Here is a 7,451-nt window from a genome sequence, read left to right as displayed (position 1 = left end):
GTGTAAAATATTAAGTGTATAAAACAAGGTTGATATGATTAATATGACATCGTGAGAGACCTGATACTGTATCTAGATTTTATATTTATCGTAATAAACAAATTAATTAGCATTAACTAGTATTAAATGTTTGAAACACAACAATCAAGAGTAATAAGTATGTCTGAAACAAACAGTAATAGACTAAATAACCATGACATCTTTAATCGTAGCTCTGATTATCCTAGCCTCTTCCTTGAAGTCGACGTCGAAGCTAGGAACTTTTTGATCATGCAATTGGAGCACGAAACTCCAAAACAAACTCTTTTACAACATTGTTTTTTTCGTTGATCTCCTTATCGGCAGAATGAGATAAGCTTCGCTTATAAGTTCGCTTAAGTAGCTAATTTGAATATCTTAACACCAATTCCCCAAACTTGAAACCACAAATTACGAATCTAATCCAAAATGTCATGTGATGAAATTTTACAACATTTCAGCCTAAATTTTTGAAGATGTTTTTTCAGAATCTCAAGCAAGAAAGGGTCTGTGACTATATAGTTCGACTGAGTCGATGACCAAACACTAAACGACCACAAGAACAAGACATATAATCTGAATTTATTTTCATAGAGAAAAAAACTGCCACTTTCAAAGAAAAATTGTTAGTGACAGAGGCGAGGATGGCAATTGATCGCATGAAATCCAGATTACACAAACTCATTAATTAGAGCCACTTAGACCGTTTAACACAGTAAAATAACTGACAGCGTGGGATATTGTTTTCATAGTTTGCATCCAGATAACTCTATCTGTTTTTGCAAAGGAATATGTTATTAGGAATTTTTGGTGCTTTTTACGTTTTGGTTGCAAAACATCATTTTAATATTGTAATTTTTTGTGTTAAAATACTGAACACCAATTATATACACAGAATGACAAGATTTAAAGTCTTTCAGATGTAGTGCACCCAAAAGAAGATTGGCAAAAAAGATGTAGAACACTAGAAACCAAATTGACAAGAAAGATGTAGAACACTAGAAACTAGATTGACAAGTAAGATGTAGAACACTAGAAACTAGATTAACAAATAAGATGTAGAACACTAGAAACTAGATTGACAAGTAAGATGTAGAACACTACAAACTGGATTGACAAGTAAATGACAAGTAAGATGTAGAACACTAGAAACCTGATTGACAAGTAAGATGTAGAACACTAGAAACTAGATTGACAAATAAGATGTAGAACACTAGAAACTTGATTGGTAAGTAAGAAGTAGAACACTAGAAACTAGATTGACAAGTAAGATGTAGAATACTAGAAACTAGATTGACAAATAAGATGTAAAACACTAGAAACCTGATTGACAAGTAAGAAGTAGAACACTAGAAATTAGATTGACAAGTAAATGACAAGTAAGATGTAGAACACTAGAAACGACATTGACAAGTAAGAAGTAGAACACTAGAAACGACATTGACAAGTAAGATGTAGAACACTAGAAACGACATTGACAAGTAAGAAGTAGAACACTAGAAACTAGATTGACAAGTAAGATGTAGAACACTAGAAACCTAATTGACAAGTAAGATGTAGAACACTAGAAACCTGTTTGACAAGTAAGATGTAGAACACTAGAAACTAGATTGACAAGTAAGATGTACAACACTAGAAACCAGATTGACAAGACTAGCAAATGGCACATTCTAAGCTCGTTTGTCTACTTCTGCACCCTCGCAATCCCAGTGTCGTAGGCTCCTATAACTCATGAAAAAAATGAAGATAAAAGGTCACTTTCTACAATGCCATTTAGACTGATAGTGTTCAAACTACATATAACATACATACACCTATTGTAAAAGGGAATCAATAAGAATACTGCCTGATGTTTCAGGTCCCTTGCTTCACGTAATAATAATACTATTGGCCTACCTTGCTCCACGCTCATGTGACTTGTCAATTCAGCATCACTTTTAATCCCGATTGTATTTTCTGGGGTGTGCTCTTAATCATTTCGAATACTAGCACCTGAATGTAATCAAAACAGCATAAACCACTGTTTCAGGTTCCAAGTTAGCCACATCCACGGTCCGAAAGGGACATGTCACGCAAATGATAGTGCAGTTACCTCAATGCTAATGGAGTAAAATCAACAGTTCGAACTGAAACTGTTTACTGTACAAGTATATAGTTTACAATATGTTATCTTAAATGTGGATATTATTGAACCATATTTTTATGCCTTTATCATGGTGTTTATTTAAGAAACAATTTTATTGACCATTTTAACAAAAGACAACAATGCTAAATAATTCATGTGAAAATGCATTACTGAAATCAATTAAAAAGTTGATCAACTTGCAGTAAAGCGTTGGCAATGTCAACAGAATGAGACTCCGCCTAGATACCACAGTGCCTGAACGTAGTGCATATTGTGTGTTAATAAAACACTTGATATTATGTACATTATTGATAAGACTTAACTTAATGTTTTCTGTTACATAAAATATTGCCCGTATCGATAAAACATCGATTACAGATTTAGACTGTATGATGAATGAAAAATCATGAACATCGGTGCCCTGTGATAATCACTGTCTTGATCAGATTTGTATACTACCATGAGTATGGTGGTTCCGTGCATTTCCATAATTTTGATTGCTGCACTACCATGACTAGATTGGTGCATTAGCATGATTAAATTAGTGCATTGACATCTGCCTGTCATATTTGTACACTACCAGTATGGTAGTTCACTGTCATGGTGCATTGAAATAATCACATTGTTATATTGACATGATCGGATGATTGGTGCATTGCCTTGGTCAGATTTGCACACTACTATGTCATGATTGGTGTATTGCCTTATTTTTTTTGCTGCACTCCATGATGGGATTCACCCACTATCATGCTTAATGCGGTGTACTACCATTTTATGAGTGGTACACCGCCATTGTCAGTTTGCAACAAGTGAGCAACGAATTATGTACATCATTGATCATACACTTTGACAAAATGTATTTAGCGTTTTACAAAGTCCATTGCATAGATGTTGTCAGGGGGCACTTCAATCGACCATGTCTATGCCAGTTACATGTATGAAGATCAGTCAAAATTGAGTGACACTGGAAAGGAACAGTGAGATTTCAGATCACAAAATGCACCCTAACCTAAAAGTAGAACACATGTTTTACCTTTAATGATTGGCATATCATACCACGTTACCATCACATCATGTCAATCATATCACATGTCAATCACAAATGACATTTCTATCAGCACAATCAGGAATGTTCATATTCAATGTGTTCACCATAATTATAATGACGATAACCTTTTCAAATTAATGATTCGTAACGCTAGATTTCACTGACGATTCTAACTTCCGGCAACTAATCACATAACAGACGACAATCTAACTAGCTATCGAGCTTACAAGCTTCGTGTAGGCATCTCTATAAAAGGTTCGTAGAGTAAAAATTGCCCCATAGGTTTTTCAGCTCGTGGTAAATTTGGCGAGAAGATCGTATCGAGATAATTATTCGACCCAACCAAATGTAGTCGAACAATCTGAACCCGTAATCAGAACAGTTTGTTCCTACATACAAGCTGTTACGAAGGCAGCATTTGAAATTTTGACAAGTTGATTCGATAGCATGTCAATATAATATGCTGTTTTCAACAGTTTTTTGTATTTGGTTTAACTCTTTTGTTAGTTTCACTGTGCAAAAAATCCAAATGTATTCAATTTGTATATATACATTGACATTGATGAATTCGAGACTGGGTTAGGCAAGTACTAACATTTAAAGATTTTCCAGGAACTGATCTGATGCCACTATGCAATCGGGTTAGTAAACTCGAGTCCACATAGTTATTATTGTTCATTTGATGTTTCCATCCTAAGTGATCAAATATTCTAGAAGACAACACATAGTCTGGGTGTGTTGACAATATAATTTTATTAACTTCAATTTTAGAGAACGTAACACAACCTCTTTAAGTCGTACTCTGTAGGATCGATAGGACAAAGAAAGTATGGTTTCCTTGCAAAGCCTAGTTTAGTCAAAAGAATGCCTGTCATAAATCATATACTTTTCGAAAAAAATTAATAACGTATAATGTTTATGGCAAATTGCTTCGCAATGAAATACGGTTCCGTTTAAGTTTTTACTATAGTAATACGTCTTGCATAGCAGAGAAATAGCATTGTAGTAAATAGTTAAGTATACGGTATCAAGTCTTTTTGTAAAATAATTCTAATTTAACCTTATTCAGTTTCAGGTATTTGATCCAAAATCAAATAAATTCAAAAACACCTGCAACCAATGTCGGACACGGGGATTTTTTAATTAAATTTTCTACCTCACAAGATGTTTTATTAAAATATATTGATCACTTGTACCAATGTCCAGTATAGATTACATAGGTCAGATTAATGCTTAGTTGGTAGCTTAGTGTTTAGGCATCGATCAGATATTGATATTTGGTCATATGGGAGAACTGTTGCTGGTTGGTCTGAAACTTCCAATACCTAAGTCGTAACAAATAATTCTCTAAGACATTCATTGTACAAAGAGTATTTCTATTTTACTAATTTAGTAATTTAAAACGTTAAATGCAAAGTCTATAGAATATTGAAAATCATAACGATACAGTTCGAACGTTAAACGGACAGGCTTCCCTTTTTGGGGGTCGATTTGGGTCTTGAATATTTGTAAATAATCTTCAGAAGTATTGGAAATGTACGAAAATCGCATAAAAAGTACCCCACTTTCTATTTCTATATATGTCTTTGTTATATATCGCATAGTATCTACCAAAGACGAGTCGTCATTTTCACTTTCAAACGGGGACAATTCTGGACACCCATCGATTTTAAAGCTTAAATTTCGACAGTGAGCTGTGAACACCATTACTGATTAGCTAAGCTAAAAAAATTCCTGAGTCTAAGGTAGATTGGTCAAATAGAATGGCGAATCTCTCTCTTTTTTCGTATGGTGAATTTCGACTGCTCGGTGTATTTGTCATATACAGACTAAAATTAAGTCAAGCAAAACCACATTTTCGGATCATTTACATATAATAATAAAGAATCGTTGAAAAAAGGAAAAGCTGTTGAACAATATTAAACCATTTTTCACAATAAGTAAGAATAATTGAAATTGATGTAAAATGTATCGAAGCAGTGAGCCGTAACGTTTTCTATAATCTTTTTACCATTGCTACTATTTTTTATTCGGAAATTATTGACGCATGATTATAAGTTGTTAAAATGGAATATACGGGCGTTAAGTTCGATGATGTTTCAGTCAAATTGACTGTGTGAACTTTGTGTACTCCAGGATGGTACACAAGGCATATTTTTCTTGATGAAATAGTTTTACCAAAGAAGGCAAGACACATAACCGATCTACTTTTATGATGCCGTACAATTATAACCGTGTGGCAATGTTACCAAAACGAAGTTTGCACTAAGTATTTCAATCGCAATTGCGAGTTTATTTTGGCAAATTACCCAAAAATTTCTCATGACAATACTTATATCTCTCAATTCCAATAATTCGAAATGTCTTTTATTACTTCATTTATTCAAAAAAGAAGCTTTTTTTTAGACTTTCCTAAATTTTTGTCATACATATATTATATGTTATATATACATGTAGCTGTAACACCCAAAACTTTGCATTGAATGTAACTGCATGAAGTTCCCCTCTTTTTAAGCTATGTAGGATAAAAAGCTTTGAATTCCCTTTATAGCTTACAAAACCCCCAAAAGACGTATATAGAACATTCATCAAATGAGAGGCTAAATTTCTGGCGGTACAAATTAATTTAAAATATTCCCATATTCAATTACACCTTTATTAAAAATTGAAGACTTTAAACTATAGGCATATGATCGCTTGATAAAAGGAGTGATTACTTTTAAGGTCAGATTCGGCTTCAACTAATGTACCGTCTTAAATACGCCTTCTCGGATTTCTCTCAAAACACAAGTAAATCACCACTTCTTTCAGCCTCTTTTCAATTGACTCCATATCATGTCATCACTAAAGACAATAATTACAAGGCCTTTAATCACGTGCGGTGGATACATGCCGAGAATTATATTACACATAAAATGATGACGTGCGTAACGTTTGTCATTAAAAAATTATACGTCACATGTTTGTGTGTACGACTGGGACCACGATCTTGTTTTCGTATTAAAGTAAAATTTTCACATTCTGTTTATGTTCAGTAGAGATCACGTGATAAAAATTGTCAAGCTGGGCTAGTACCGATCTATAACCAGTAGCTTAAAGGGATTTTACAGACGTTTCTACATTTTGTATCTGTATCAGGGACACTGATGGCATCATTTTGTACCATTTAAATATTCAGTCAGACGCCTGAGGTTCCTTCAATGTCACAAAAAATTGATTGATAACGCCAGTAATCGCGAATTTTTTTTACAACACAAACCTCCCTAATTTTGGGTTGTTTTGTTTGAATTACAATCGAGATATGACAATTTGGACGAATGTCCTTATATCATAACATGACCAATATATAACATCAAATATTACTAAATATTTGAATTCTAACGGACAATTTGCTGACAATATTAAAACTTTCCGTTGACGGTAGTTTTCTTAAGGTAGGCCTATATATCATTTACCACATGTAGCACCCGCCAATTTTGTACATCTAAGTATTAGCCATAATACGGAATAAACAAAAACCTAGTTAAAATACACTGCCATGCACAACTGTGACAATTTGTCGCCTCAGCTGGAAGTCGTCAACGTCAATTGATGTCAAGCTGGTATTTAACTATAAATCTTATAATTACAGGTATACCGATAGTCGTTCACATAAAAATTAGCCCTCTTGACCCAGAATGAAAACACACGAGCAGAAATAAAAGGTTAAAATAAAAGAGCTGGTAATCTTAAATGCTCGTAAATTAATCGTTAAGAACATGATTCGCGTGTCCATATCCTTTAATTCTACAAGTTTAAAGGTAATAAGGGAGCGATTCAGTGTTTAATATTATTATACTGGAAGTTTAAAGATATCAAGATGAGTCAAATTTGAGGCGAAATACAAAGAAAATTATAAAATTTAGCGCTTAATGTCGGGAAATTATCCATTGTAAAAGCGGGTATAATTTATTTGTAAAATCTTCCTGGATTTGTCCCATATCTATAGGTCTATACAATCTAAGTATCTGTTTAAATTCAAAGGATAGAAATTGATCAACTCATGCCGACTACGTGAGTGATTCGTGACTTCGATACCATCTCAGAATATCAGAAATATGATTTTCAAAAGTAGCCTACACTAAATCGATGACAGTCGGTAGCTGACTAGTATCGTTCAATAACGGGGTGAACGTCATGTGGAACCAGGTGCAGATTGTTCCCACAAAACTCGAAAAGAGCCAGAACACGTGCAGGAAATTACTAACTGATAGTGAATGG

Source organism: Lottia gigantea (genome assembly GCF_000327385.1).
Source record: "Lottia gigantea unplaced genomic scaffold LOTGIsca_105, whole genome shotgun sequence".
Lineage (NCBI taxonomy): Eukaryota > Metazoa > Mollusca > Gastropoda > Lottiidae > Lottia > Lottia gigantea.
The sequence above is the reverse complement of the archived record's forward strand: the minus strand, read 5'-3'. Positions refer to the sequence as shown.